A 15,760-nucleotide genomic window follows, 5' to 3' on the forward strand; every position below is an offset into this window, starting at 1 on the left:
AACAACAACAACAACTTGGGCAGGATTACTCCTGCCAAGTGTGGCGCTCTCTCTCTCTCTCTCTGCTCTCTCTTCCTCTCTCTCGGGTCTTGCTCTCCGCATAAATTGTGCTGTATAAATAGAATTTGGCGCTCGCTTCATTTATTTTTTTCAACTGATATTTTGATAAGATAAGAGGCGGCACGGCGCTGACTTCTTAGCCACTAAGAAATTTCTTACGCTATATTTTTTTTTGATTTCATTTTTTTGTTTTTTTGGGCGCACTTGAAATGCCTTGAACTTGTGCGCGCCCCACCCACGCAGCCAGACTCGGTCTGACCTGCTGGCTTGCAAATGAATGCACTCGACGAACTAACTAAATAAATATAAATGTCTGTGCAGCTCTGAATGTATTTGAATTGATTTGAATATTGATAAAGGCACGAAATCTAACTCAATGAACCCAAAGCCTCGCGCTCCTGCCACTAGATGAACTGGGATACATACGCACATACACACACACATACATTTATTTGTTATATACTATAAAATAAGGTTGTTGTTTTTTTTATTGTTTTCGTTTATTTGTTTTTAGCTTGCTTTCAAAGAATTATTTGCATTTTGTTTTATTGACTTTTTAACTTTCGTTTGACAAATTCATTTTTGTTTATTCTTTGCATATACTTTGTTGATACCTTTAACAAAAAGTGGCATAATTAATCAGTAATTAATATAATATAATACATAATTAATATTCGGTTTTTGTGCCAAGGGCAAACGGGCTGACAAAGGCAATTCGAATGCCAAAAGGCGTCTCGTTTTTTTTTTTATTTATTATTTTTTTGTTTGTCGTCTCTCGCGCAATTGGTAAACAATATAAAATTTCATATTGCGAAATTAATAAATATGAAAATGTAATAAAATAGATTTCATACAGTAAACAAACATGTATATTAATTTTATGCATATAATATATATTGTATGTGTGCAAACAAGTTCTTCTTTTATGTTGCTGAATTTATTTTTGCTTTCAATGATATTGGTTTCAATGCCACAAATGGCTGCAAAAGTTGTTTAATCCAGAGGCAAATACTTTTAGCATTTGTATCACAGCATAAATATTGTTAGCGCATGCAGAAAGCAGGCAGGAGTGCCCGACTAGCACATACTTTAAGTGCAGCCATAGCTGCCTTATCCATGTACACACACACAGTCACAGTCACATTCATATTCTCACACACACACACACACACACTGACTGCTGCTTACTGCTTATGCAGCGTCTGCTCTTGTTCTTCGCACAGTCCCCTAGTTCGCTATGGTAAACAAGTTATGGAATAACTTGAGTTCTAGCTGTAAGTTTTTAATGACTTTTCAGGGCATGAATACGACATTCAAATGTGGCCCAAGGATTTGCAATTTAAAATCATTTTTTTGGGTTTAATGAAATAGGGCATCAGAAATGGGTTCTTTTATGCATTAATTACGAGAAGTTTTCTAAATATACAAGAAGATGCGATGTAATAAACTGGGACACGAATGTATAGTTAAAATTGCAGATATTTAGCGATTACAGGACTAGACTCTGTGTCCCAATCAGAAAGCGTAATATATATATATATATCATAATGAATTATTCCTGCTGATTATATACACTAAGTCAGATGTGCACTTCAGTCTGTTACAAGCATTTGCAGCCAGTCAAGCTACCCCTTTTCATAGCCATAACCATTCTCATGTGGGATTGCCGGAGAAAAGGTTTATTGAAATTCCTGCAAATTTAACGATGCATATTTATGCAGTCGCATGTCAGCAATATGCATTTAATTAAGATTTAATGTTCAAAGCGAGATTTTGATGACGAATTGCGATGCTGGACGCAGGGAAAGCGACATGTGAGCTACCTTTACACAGGTAGCATTCACCTCTGAGCATTTGAACTGGCTCTAGGTCTGGAGCTGGGGCTCATTAGGCTGCAAGCTCAGTGATAATTATCGCATATAGACACTTATCCAGCTATTAATTATAATCATGAATTCAGTACAGGAGAAGTAAACAATGGGCAGTCATGTTTTTAGTCAATCGAACCTTGACCAACAACCTCTACGTAATTATGTTAGTATTTAACAACTCTAACATACTTTTGCTGTACTTGTAGTTGCTGTATCATGGCTTTAAGTTGTTTGTATTTCAACACTCGATCAATAGTGTATAATGCCATCTGATTGTAGTTGAAACATCTCCATAGGCCATAAGAGTACTTGCCCAAGAGATACCCTGAATCCTGGCTACTTCCTTATGACGGGGAGTGCTTGGCTAAGTGATACCCAGAACTCTGGCTACTTCTCGTTTATGACTGCATATACTATATATATAACAAGCAAGAGTGTTCTAGTCGGAACTAGTTATCGTCACCTTGGGCTACTTCTGCTACTTCTGACTGCATACAGTTGGGAGTGTTCGTCTAGGAGATGCGCTGAGCTCTGGCTACTTGCGTCTTCTGACTGCATCTATTACTCAGACAATAAGTAAAGACGCTCTAGTGCTTGACTAAAGGATACACAGAACCACGGTTCCTGCTCGCTTATGATTGCATTACTTGAACAAAATCTCACGCAAAAAGAAGATGCATTTCCTCAACTAGATTTAAGTGCGCCTTTGCACAATCAATAAAATAGTAATAATAATAAAATTTAGTCGCTTGCAAGAGCAAATGCAGTTTGCTCTGAGGATACGAGCTCGTGTCGCCCACAATCAGATAGCAATCGAGTCAGACTCTCGCACCACAGAAACACTCCGAATTGAAGTGAGAAATGCAAAGCTAAAATAGTCGCTGACACAAGTACAATAAGATTCTATTAATAGAGCTCCATAGAGCTCCACATATATGCGTGTGTGTGTGTGTGTGTGTGGGTTTATAGAGAAATACCTTCGCTTGGTGCTAATTGCCGCCACGTAACTAGTGCTGCCAATATGATCAAACGAGTTCTTTAATAACTTTAACGTTATTTAGCGTATGTCAATGAAATTTTATACAAAATATCTTGAAGTCTTTGCTAATCGACTTCAATGTAATTCATTTTATGGCAATTCAATTGAAATTTCACTAATCTGAAAAGCAATAGAAATCCAGATACAATTGAAATTGAAAACGCAACGTGAGCAGGTTAGTCAAGAAGGAGTCGGCCACGCCTACTGCTGCCTAATGCGTAATTATTATCAAACATTACCTTACAACGTGCCTTGGGCTATTTGTGGTCAATTTAAAAGCATTTAGCAATTTCACTTGCTTAAACAATTCAATTAATACATACACACTCACACATATATGTACAAGTATATGGCTATTATTATTATGAATTCTTACATTTAAAACATGTATTCACTTAATTAAAGTGCCCGTGGCCTAATTGACCATCTGAGGGGCTATTGCCCAGACAAGCAGTCGCCAGCAGTTCGGCGAAACGTAAGAAGTCTTATATATTATATTAATTAGCAGCCACCAAAATAAAGCCAAATAACAAAATCAACGAACTTATCAGCGGAAAATGTTTAAATTTCAATTCACAGAGAGAGTGAGAGAGAGCGAGAGAGTGAGGGGTAGTGCGAGTGGGAGATGAAGAGAGCGGAACGAATACGTAATAAAATTTATTAATAAATCTGATTGATTATGAAGACTTGAGGGCTTTAGCTGACGACGCACTGAGAAAGTCGGAAATTCTAACAATTGACGATCTCGAAGGAGCATTGAAGAGTGACGTGAAATTCATAAAATAAGAAATTTTCTAATTCATGATAAATTTAACGAGACTTACAACTGCAATTATTAATGAGAATCTAATTAGAGGCGAAGAGTAAACTAGAAATTGCAGCTTAGAAAAATGATTTGATTGATTTAAGAAAACAGACCAATCGAGTAACCAGTTGAGGTCTAAGAAATCAACAGCATCCGCAAATGTGGGCAAATAATGAATAAACAGAAAATTGACTCGAACTGCGTCTTGAAAAATAGTCCTAATCTAAGCCTTTTCATCGAAAATGGAAATTCAAGGTATTCCAAATAGTACAGATTTGTGATCCATTGTAAGTCCCTTACAGAGCTCATAAAGGTATCGTAGAATGCTTAGCATCTCTGCTCAGGGTATCTCTTAGTCGAGCATATCCTACTTGAGCACTTTTACTTGTTTGTGTTGCTTTGATTACCTGAATCCTTATTAAAGGTCTGTACCTATTTGTTTAAGGCTTGAAATCAACGCAGAGCAAACAAAAATTGAGATTCGAGTTTCATTTGAAAAAAATATATTTAATTGAGTTTTGGATACACAATGAAAAGGGCTGTATCAATTACACTGTTCGAAAAGAGGAGGTTGCATTACAACCTTAGGACAAGTCGCTACTCGAAAGTTTGCGAGTCGAGGATTCCCTAAAGTCCATACACACACTCTGGCTGACGAGCATACACACATTGAAGCATATTGTTGATAAAACTTAAGAAAAGGTAAATTCCTCCTTCATGAGTCGAACTCAGCGCTCCAAGCAGCGACAAAACGAATGTCATCTTGCTATTTGATATAAAAAACTTGCTTCCTTCTCCTTTAGGACTTGAACTCAATCCCCTCAATAACAAAATGGGAGATAAGCCGACAATTTAACATATGTTCCGGCAATACTTATTTACGCAGCAGCTGACATGGATATAATAAAATTCCATATGCGTGTATCCCCATGGCTGGAGCAAATGCGTTCGCTTGGCGCTAATTGCCTCGCGGCTTTGCCAACATGAGCAAAGCCTTTCTTAACAAGCTTCGACGTTACTTAAGCGAACTCGGATGGATCTTCTCAGTATAAAAGTCGTAACTGTGGCATCTTAATAAAAATACAGCCTGTCCATGAATAACTTCTAATTGCTCGTAATTATTAAATTGAATTATTTTGTTTTAGTCCGTGTTTCCTCAGATTCCAACACGTACGAAGTTCAGGTGGGCGGCTGACAAAGTGAATTAAAATTGAGTTTCATTTTTGTTTTTTTTTTGCCCAAATTCTGTTTGCTTAATTTCAATTCAGACTGAATCAATGAGTAGCAGGGCGAAAGGGCAAGAAGATACAAGCAAAAGCAACGAGCGGCCTTTTAGTCTGATTGACTTAACAAAATACAAAGAGACCGCCGCGCCAATAAGACGACTAGAGCCCAGAGACCAGAGTCTCCCAGCCCAAAGTCTCGGACGGAAATATGATTAGTTGACCGGATGTCCGCCTGGCCGCTCGCCCAATGAAAGTGGCCAGCGGTCGGGACCTTGTGGTCACTCAGTGCTGCGACGACCCTCAAATAATAAAGGACAATAAAGTGTTGCTGCTGCTGCTGCTGCTGCCACTGTTGCTTCTGTCCTCAGTGGGGGCCACACAAAGTTGTTCGGCCCCAGAGGTCAAAGGCAACCGCCGTGGCTGCTGCTGCTCTTGCAGCTGTTGGTGATTAAGTTAGTGCACCAGAATGACGCCTAAGTGTAAATAAGCACTCACATTTGCATACGCTTACTACACACACACACACACACATTTACAGCCATGCACACTCACTATTTCGCCAGGAAGCTGCTCGCAACTAAAGCCTCGGGTCGTGTCCCTACAACTGGACAAGCGACAATAAATTTTTGTAACGCATGCAACTAAGTTAAGTCCACACACACACGCTGCCAGCATTGACTGACTGCCTAATACTCGTTTACTGGACAAACAGCTTGCAGCATGAATATAAAGTAGTTCCAATGTGTCGAACGTCTAGATACCCGCACCACAGCTATTCAATCGAAAGGCTGTAGATAAGATAGCCGTATATAGCTCGTACCATCTGAGCCAAGCCAATATACCCGTTTACGTGCTGTGAGCGAAGACCTAAGGACGAGGCATCATTGCTTGAGTCCCACAATGGAATTGACTTAACTTAAAGGCCATCAATTGAAACAAACCCAATGACCTACTGAAATAAACATGAGCTTCGTTCCTATGGGGGCGTGGCCCAAAGAAAGTGCACCGAAAAATGGGGACAGCAAAGGAAAATCCAAAAAATATAGTGGCAGACGCCAAACGAAATGAGAAATGTACAGCAACAAAGATATGGAAAATTATAAAGAAGAAATATGACAGGGGCACATTATGAACTGTTTGACTAGAGCGGGGGAGAAGGTGAGGTGAGGTAAGGTGAGGTGAGGTGAGGTGAGGTGAGGCGAGAGCGATAGAGACTGAAAGAAAAAGCAGAGGGAAAGAAGCGAGCAATAATGCATTATAAAATGAAATGTAATCAAGTCAAAAGACAAGTAATTCACACACACACATACACACATACACACGTTTATATATATATAAATGAAATTTAAAAATCCGACAATTGTCGCTCGGCAACATTGGCGAGGACGTTTAGCACGTTTGCCGTTGCTGTTTTTGCCAACGCTTGCATGCCAAGCGAAAGGACATCAGCTAACAACAGTTAACACAGCCCTAACCAGTGCAACCCCAACAAAGCCGCCCACCCAACCCTCGGCCATGTGCCGTTAGCAAGTACAACACAGGCCACAGTCAAGTCAATAAACAGTCAGGCAGGCGGGTGGTTAGGCGAGCGGCGAGAAGCACAAACAAAACAAAGGCATGGCACAGACGTTGACACACAAAGCACACACAAATTATAACACACACACACACACACATACATATATGCATGCACACTTATAAAAATAAGTATAATAAGCCAAAAGAATATAAAGCGGAAAATCAATTTTAAAGCATTGCTGCACAGTGCCAAGGATAATGAGCAGTCAGCTACCGACAAATTATGTATGTATGTAGGTATGTATGTCTCTGTGTGTGTGTGTGTGTGTGTGTGTGTGTATATATGTCGCTGAGCGCTTGTGTGTGTGCAATGTCATGGACCTAGACACAATGCCAGGACAATGACAGGCACAACAACAATCAGAAGACCGCAATTTGCTGCCAAACAACGAACCTTGACAAATGGCACACGCATAGATATAAAGGCTTAGATAATTGGATGTTTTGATAGTTTTAGCTACATTCGAACGGTATTTATATAATAATGAAGGTTATCTATGTAGAATAATGATCGAAAATCAAATTGATGTCAGAACTTTCAGGCCAGACGACAGTCAGCCAGACGCAGATTGACTTTGCTCACTCTTCTGATTCTCTTTGGAATCAAGTCATTATTGAACATTTCCATATCGATTATATATTTATCTTGAAACATACATTTAATGCTTGCTTTAAGAGAGATAGAGTAACCAAATTTTAGACAGTTCTCAAGCACACAATTTGTTATAAATACATGGGAAGTAGAGCAATGGGTTTAAAAAACTCCATCTTAAAGATGGAAATTCTGACTTGGCCTAAGTGCGACAGGGTATGTAAACGTTGTAAGTGTGTGTGTATGTGGATATAGGCTAAAGTGTTAGCTGCAACAGCAGATCGACAAGCAGTTCACGGTATCTGTTAGTCGGAGACTCCCTCTTCGAGCACTCTTGCTATAGCTGCATTAACAGACTACTCAAGCTGATTATTTTTTAGCTTTATTGACTTGATATTTGAAAGTATTTAATATATAATATTTATATGAATATTTAATATGAATAATATTCATAGATAATACGTGAAATTACGAGTTGAATATAAATTTTTGTTTTGGCTATTTTCATGGAAGTCTGAGCTCAACATTAGCTGAAAGCAATTATCCTGCTGATTAGACTATTCATGGTCGGCATTCGTGGACTATTTTGATTTGAAACTTTGCTCCGCAAATGAAAGTGAAAGTTGTGTGGCCACAGAAGTAAGCTATGCTGATTGGTAGTTGCCTGGAGAGATGCAGCTGAGCTTCGCTTTTGCTAACTTCTTATAAATGAGATTATAAATTCTGCTTATTATTCATCTCGGGGCTGCGCTCAAAAGTATGCAGCACGAAATGTGTAATGCCCCAGAGCTGCTAATGAGTGCGGCGGAAAGGAATGGGCTTTGCGAGGTTGACGTACTGACGTACGACTGCTGCGTTGCCCGACTGCCACATACCCGTAGGGGCGCACAGGCCGTGAACAGTTAACAGGTAACAGGTAACAGCATTTCCGCTCACGTCAAGCGCACTTCCGCAATTTACGCTCCACTAGACTAAGTCCACAGGCAAGCGCCATGTCGAGATGGCAAAAAATTACAAACACACGCACAATACACACACATGCACACATGAATACATGGGAACATAGGCTGTTCACACGATGGCATTGTTGTAGAATTTGTATACCCTGTAAAATATGTAAAATAATAAGGTATTTTAAACATGAAAACTTGTTAAAAGAATGAAGTTTTTGAACTTGTGAAAGGTGAATGAAATAAATCATAAATAAACAACAATCATAATAATCATAAATTTAACATAAATAAAATAAACATAAATGAAACAATCAACATTAAGGATAGAAAACAGTCGCAGAGATGGCAAGTTTGAATGCAGACTTAAAAATTCCATAAATATGCGAAATTCAAACAATAAAAATGAAGAAAAATATTCGATAGACTCCATATTAAGTTTCTTATTGAAAAAAGTAAATCTGCCCAGCTGATGTCAAATAAAAATTCGTGTGGCTTCTGTCAAATATTGCTAGGCAATTTAGTTTTTGGTTCTGAAATATATGAATATGCAATGAAAATATTTTGCATAAAAAGATATGCGATATATTTGTATTTGCATTCGTATTAGAGAGTATGTCAACGTCGCATACCCAACACGAGTTAAGTGCTTTTGCATGTTCCTTTTCGCATGCTGACAGCCGACGAGCGACGGGCTCCATTTTTGATTTTTAACGTGTTATGCATCTTCCTCTCCCTCTCTCTCTCTCTCTCTCTCTCTCGCTCGCTCGCTCGCTGTCTGTTTTTCGCTTCTTGTATTTTGCGAATTTTTCGTATGTTTTTAGCTGTCACGCCCCGCCTGATAGGGCTAAAGCATTGTTTCTGTTCTTTTGCGTTTGATTACAGTTTGATGCTCGCTTGCTATAGCGAAACGAGCATATTGGCTGGACGCGGCTTAGCCTAGCAACTTGCAGTTTTTATACTCTCTTTTTAATGAATGGGAATTTGTACCTCAATCAGTTCGGCGCGAATTTTTTTGCACTGCGAACGAGTGTTACGCAGTCGGCTGCCAACCGCCGCCCGCCGCCCGCCGCCCGCCGCTCGCTTGGCTCTTTTTTCTGTTGGCTAGCAAGTTGTCTAGTCGCGTTAACACTGTAGCTTCATGGTTAACGCATTTTGGTACCTTTTGATAGATATTCATGCTGGATCGCCGACTCATCAAAGTGCTGCCATTGTTTTAAGTGCATTTCAGAGCCGTGGCCAGGCACTGCCCAAATGCAGACAACGAATATTGCATTTATTATGTGTCTAATGGCTTTCGCGGGGTCATGGGCAAATGGCAACGGGCAACGCACAACTGCCAAGTGGCAAGTGGCAAGTGGCAAATGGGAAATCGGAAATGGCAAATGGTTTTAATAGCTCCCAAACGCAAATTCCTGACAGTGTATCAAAGCAATTGACGGCAAAATTGAAGCTGCACTTAGCATTGATTTCAAACTGGACAGGGGAGAAGGGAGCACATCGCATGGATGCTTAGCTGATGAGCATTTGGACTTGTAACTCATGTAAGTATACGCCACATCAGTCCGTTAGCTAGCTGGAAGCTGAAGCAGATTTCTGACTGTCGCCTGACGTCTGCTTATGTCTCGCGTGTGACTTTATGGCGACCTTATCAGCGCCCATGACCAAAAAAAAATCACAAAAACAAAATACAAAATCAACATACACACACACACACACACACACAAACCTAGTTGACAGGTGACGGACGTAAAGCGTTTGTTGACTGCTTAAAGATAAGCGATAAGATCGGCGGCATCGGCTGCTGTGTTTGCCAAGTCAGCTCGCTGTGAGGCTGTGAGAATTGTGTGGGCCGAGAGCTGACAATCAAATTGCAACTCTCTCTCTCTCACTCTCTCCTTTAAATAGCCGCTGACTCTTTCCCGCATTGTGACACATAGTTAAAGAGCGCTAATCCGCCCATGCTGCAATGACACTGGCTTAAGTCTTTGCTCTATGAATATTTTGTATGTACTTGGCTTAATGTGTTTACTTAAGCCACTTGTGAGGCTTATTGAACCGAAAGATGTAAATATCGTAGCATTCATTCATCATACGAGCTGATGGTCAAGAGTTATATGAAAAGCTATGCACCTATAAAGATCCTGTTTCGAAATGCACTGCCTCCAAATGGCTCAATGTGGCTCAATGGGTTTAATTACTGTAGACTCTGGTCTTGATAATCTACATTGATCCACAAAAGACATTGTGATGCTCGACAATGACAACAGCTATGTACATAGCACATATATATATATATATATATCTACATATATATATACATATATATGCATGCTCATATCTGCTCTTGACGAATTACTTTTACACCTGCCCTAAACTCTTGCGGTGTATTCTTATCTCATTGAGATCATTATCTGCAACAGAATTCTATGGAAGGTAAACAACCCACATATGTCTCTATATACCCCATATACATATATATATATATATATACACATATATATATATGTATATATATTACTTGTTTCTGCATTGATTGATGTACTTTTGGGTGATGTTTCAAACATCTTTGCATGCGTTTAGCATAAAGCTTTTCTGTGTTATTTATTCAGCTTGACATTGCCTGACTAATGCATGTGATTGACACCTGCCCACAGCCTACCTGCTCATTAATTTGTCATAATTTTGCTTATAACTGTCGAAATGTTGCCGATCTAATGCAGTTAACTAAACAATTACCGAGCTCGTCAAACTCGTGTTTGTCATGTTTGCAATTTGTCAGCCTTGTCCCCTGGAAGATGGAGGCACATCAGTGCAACACCTGTCCCGTTGTCAACCTATTCACCTTTCGCAATCACTTCTCGTTGTTCTACCCTGTAAACACTTAAGGTAAATGGGTACGCATCGAGACTGATGCTGGGTACTTGTCGCTTAGCAGCAGCTGGGCTAACCCAATTATAAAATTATAAAATTATATATTATATATATCTCAATATATTTTTAATATCACTTATATATATCTATAGACTGTCGCCTTACATATATAAATATTTTTATAGGGCATCTTCTAATCGGGCTTTGCACGCTTTTAGGCACATATTGTTTGTGTAGCTTGGGCCAACATACATGTGAAATAATTTGGTGGCAAGTCAAGTCAGCGAACCCGTCAACTGTCTTTGAGAACTCGGTCTGCTTTACTCCATACAAGCTAGCTCTCTCTCTCTCACTCTGCCTCCCTCTCTCTCTCTCTCTCTCTCTCTCTTTTTAGCTGGTGCAAATCGTTTAAACCACTTTGACTTTATCTCATTTTGTTGTTGCTGTTGTTGTATATATTTTATCGCAACAGCATTTACCTGCTGGCTCCCGTTGCTGTTGCTGTTGCTGCTGCTGCTGCTGCTGCTGCTGATGTTGCTGTTGTTGTCATTATTATTTTATAAGCATTGCTCTCTGCTTGGCAGATTTATGTCGTCAGCCTTGCGTGCGACTCCGCGCGTAGACGCTCCATGCATTCCGCTTAAAAGCTGTTGAAATTCTATTAAATTCTGTTGCCTCGCTTGGCCCCAAATGGCTTTAAGACGGTTTCTTAAATGTTGCCCGCTGCTTTGCTCATTGCTCTCATTGTTGTTGCTGCCGTTGGCTGGCAAAGTTTGTCACGTTGGCTGGCGTTACGTGTTGGTCCCCATGTCTCGAGAACATTCTGGACGGTCTACGGCTCTAATGAGGCAGCCGCATTGCCGGCGACCCACTTGCCACTTGCCACTTGCCAGTTGCCAGTTGCCAGTTGCCAGCAAGGCTCTAGCGCGACAACATAAAGGAGGAAATTGCGTGCCGCACATTTAATTGATTGCCCAACAGCCGGACACTGCAGCAGCGGCGGGCCAAGGCGAAGACTCCCCACCCAGCTGGGTGAAGGATTGCCAGTAGGAGTGCAAGTCCACAACGGCAGCCCACAGTCACCAAGCATGCACGTTTAAATTGTCAACAATTGTTGTATTTATACAGATTAGGGGCCAAGACAAACTGCACAGCTTGGGCCTTAAACAACTGTGGTCCGAATAAGCCCCGAGTGAATATATTGCTTGGCTAATTTTATATTTTGCTCTTCTATTTGCAATAGCAGATAAAGCGGAACACGAAGCATCAGCGATGCCTTCTTCTGCCTGTAACTAGCAATTTTGTTTATCCATTTGGATCTCGCTAAGCACTGGAGCTCTTCAAATATAGGTAAATTACGCACTATACTTAACTGATATATATATATATATATATATATATATATATATATATATATCGTTCCTCTTCTATCTCAGCTCAGCTGTTACTAACTCTCTCAAGATTGGCTAAGATTGACTGGCCGATTCTCAGCTAATTTGGGACCGCAGCAAGCCTATTTTGTTAGCCTGGCTTTATTTGACTTATGCGTGTGAAGCGTTTCTCAAATTGCGGTCACATCGCAAATAAATCCAATTAAATTAGCAACAATCTTGAGTTGAAGCCGAATGCTGATTATGATACTGAAATTGCTCCCAAGCGTGGAGCTGGAGTGGGAGCAGGAGCTGCCGTAGAGCTTTAGTTACTTTCAGCAAATATTATTTTCAATTTGGCCTTGCTGTCAGATATACATATATAAATTATATGTTTTCCAGTCCTGTGGTGACTGAAAGTTAGGTTGAGAGGCGACTGTGCCTCTTATTGCTGGCCTCGGGCTCAGACAATGAAATATGCCATTTAACGAGCAAATGACGGAGTGAATATTTATTTAAGCGGTTTACTGGAAGAACGCTTTTTAACCCTGCTTTTAATTGTTCTTTTTTGAATAATCGAAACAGTTAATTTTATTGGTTTTTCTTATTATATTCACTATTTTTAGTTTTACTTATGTGACACCAATTTTTAGCATGTCCTATCAGTACGAGTTAAAACACGAGACTGATCTATATTTTTACAAATCATAGCCTCACCGGCGTAAGTAGAGTTGCTCTTGCCAGGGCTGTTCCTTAACTTGTCTAGCACCCGATAATAAGTGTTGAATAATACCTTATATTAAGTGTTATAAGCTAACTAAGTGTTATAAGTTAACTACCCCCCCCTCAAGTGTAAGGTCGTCCTCGACCGACCCAATTCCAGCGACGACTCCTCGCAAGTGCTTCGCGGACTTCTTTGCGTCGATGATCCACCAAAGAGTGAGGCCAATGCAGATTAAAGTACAGCATATGGCTCCTCTTTCGGAGTGCCGTACAACGACACATCATCAAAGTGCACCATTTCGGTTCCTTGGTCGCATATTAGCAGCGGTGACCAGCGAGTCGGTGCAGGTGTTCTCGAATGAAATCCGCAAGTCGTTCTCATTCACATTCAATACGGAGCAGTATGAGCAGCGTACTGATTCTTCGCTATCGCCGTTCAGCAGGCGCTTACTAAGCTTGCTCTTGCGCCTACGTATGTGGCGTCTGTTGAAGCTGTTGGTGCCCGACGTGGACGTGAGCCTTGGCATCGGATGATGCACACCAAAGTTGTGCAGCTGCAGCGACTTGAGTGTGGCTGGCGCCGTCGATGACTGGCCGTGCACGTGCCCGTGATGGCCGTGATGACTGTGTCCCACCACTCCAGCGATGCTATGAGCCGTTACTGGACGAGTGATGTGTGTAGTCTGTTGGCGCGCTCAGCTGGCGATTGAATTCGGCCTTGCGGCGCGTCAAGTCCGTCAGGCAGTATTTGTTCAGATGGCCGTTGCTGGAGACAGGGCTCTTGGGCGATGATGCCAGATGCTGCGTATAGGCCGAAGGAGTTGCTGCTCACGCTTAGCTTATTGCCGGCGTTGTGCAGCAGATTGTTACAGTTCTTGCCGCTGATCTTGGCCGACTTTTGCCCGTCGTCGGTATCGTGTTGCTGCTGCTGCTAGCCGCCCTGTACTCCTTGTCGTCGCTCTCGCTGCGCACCGATGCTCGATACGCAGGAAATGTCTTCGTCTTGCTCTTCAGAGAGCCGTTCAGCAGTAGCTGCTGTTGCCGTGCGGCAACTGCCGACAATGCCGGCAGCTGCAGTTGACGTGATGCCGCTGCCGATGAGGATGAGGATGAGCCGGCAGCCGTGGCAGGTGTCGACAGAGATGGGCAGCGGTTGGAGCAACCTGTGGCTGTGAAACTTCTTGAATTAATGCAGTTGGCGGTGTTTTGGGGATTTCTTGACTTGGTTCTAGTATGGATGAAGAGTCGCTTGGCTCTGCCGCCGCGAAGAGTTCGTTAGTTGTTGCTGGCTGATGAGCTTCTACTGTTGGTGGTGGTGCCGTGAACAAGGGGGTTTCCTCAACGATTCCGCTTGTAGATTTGCATGCTGTGGTTCTGGCTTAGCATCCAACTATGGGGCGAATAGAGCTGTTGCTGGTTCTTGTGGACGACAGGATAAATCGTAATTTTTCTGCAGGCTTTTTTAATTTTTGGGAATTTGGTTATAAAATGTATAGTGTTGATGGATTCCTCTAGCCAAATTGATTTTAAATCTGAGGAGTCCAAAATGTTTGGGCTAACAATGAGCCTTCGCGAGAGTAATAGCAAGCATTAAACTTTGCAACTCCATCGTCCGCATTCTGTTTCTGGACAGTGTTTCAGTGTTTCAAATAAATAAATCAATAAAATCAATTTGTGAGTTTTGGCTATCCCGAGAACTCCACTGACAGCAAATGTTAACTGGTTAAGTTGGTCTTGAACCTCAGTGTTTACTTCTATCCGTCTACTGTTGGCATTCATTAGTCGCATTTCAGTGGACCTAGTCTGCTCTAAATCACCAGCATCGGGTGTACCCGCCACCAAAATGTTTTATAAAAACTATGCCAAGTGGCTAAAGGTAAATAGAAAACTATATCTAACTTATTCGAAATTGCCTAGCGGCTTAAAAAAAAGGTGTAATAAAAAAAACAAGGGAGTCATCTTAGGTTGTCCTTGTGGACCACCCTTCCTTTAATGAGGACCTCGGTCCCCAGGTCTGCTTCCACGGCCTTCTCGACACATAAAGGTGTGAGTTTGTTTCCGAGCCGTCGGTTGGACTTGACCAAAACCTTGTCACCAACATCGAAGACTCTATTCTGCCGCTTTGCGTTCTCCCTAGCTCTGAGCGTCGTCTGAGCGTTTCTGATCTTTTCTTCTATCTTCTCTTGTGGCTCATCAGAGTGCGCCTGAACCACATCAACTGGTCTCTGGTCGATGACCGAATGGATCGACTTATTGTATTCGGTTGTGGCCAGTAAAATGACTTCTACGGTGTCATTTATGCCTTTGTCGATCTTTAGGCATCTGGCTAGCTCTAACAGAGTGCTGTGAAAGCGCTCAACCTGTCCATTCGATATGCTATGCAATGGTGGTGCATTTGAAATGCTGACCCCATAGTTGTTTGTGAGCATAGTCATGATGGTCTCTGAATTCAATGACGGTTCATTGTCACAGTAAATGGATCTGGCTTTTGGAAAAAAATTCATAAGTTGCATTACGGCTGGCTTCAGATCCACAATGGTTCTTGAAGCGACCGGTTGGACGATAGCAAACTTAGAGAACTTGTCGATGCAAGTGAGAAAGTATTTCTTGTCAGTGGAGAAAATGTCTATGTGTAACATCTCTCCTACATGTGAGGGGATCGGTGTCTCTCC

At 41.3% G+C, this 15,760-nt stretch overlaps 1 protein-coding gene across 2 annotated transcripts in view; it reads right to left on the reverse strand.

Moving 5' to 3' along the window:
* LOC111593022 (adenylate cyclase type 9) overlaps nucleotides 1-15,760 on the reverse strand; it is a 57,724-nt gene that overhangs the window by 11,110 nt on the left and 30,854 nt on the right. The gene's annotated exons all lie outside the window — the stretch shown is intronic.

Source organism: Drosophila hydei, unplaced genomic scaffold, assembly GCF_003285905.1.
Source record: "Drosophila hydei strain 15085-1641.00,03,60 unplaced genomic scaffold, DhydRS2 tig00000361-arrow-arrow-pilon, whole genome shotgun sequence".
NCBI lineage: Eukaryota > Metazoa > Arthropoda > Insecta > Diptera > Drosophilidae > Drosophila > Drosophila hydei.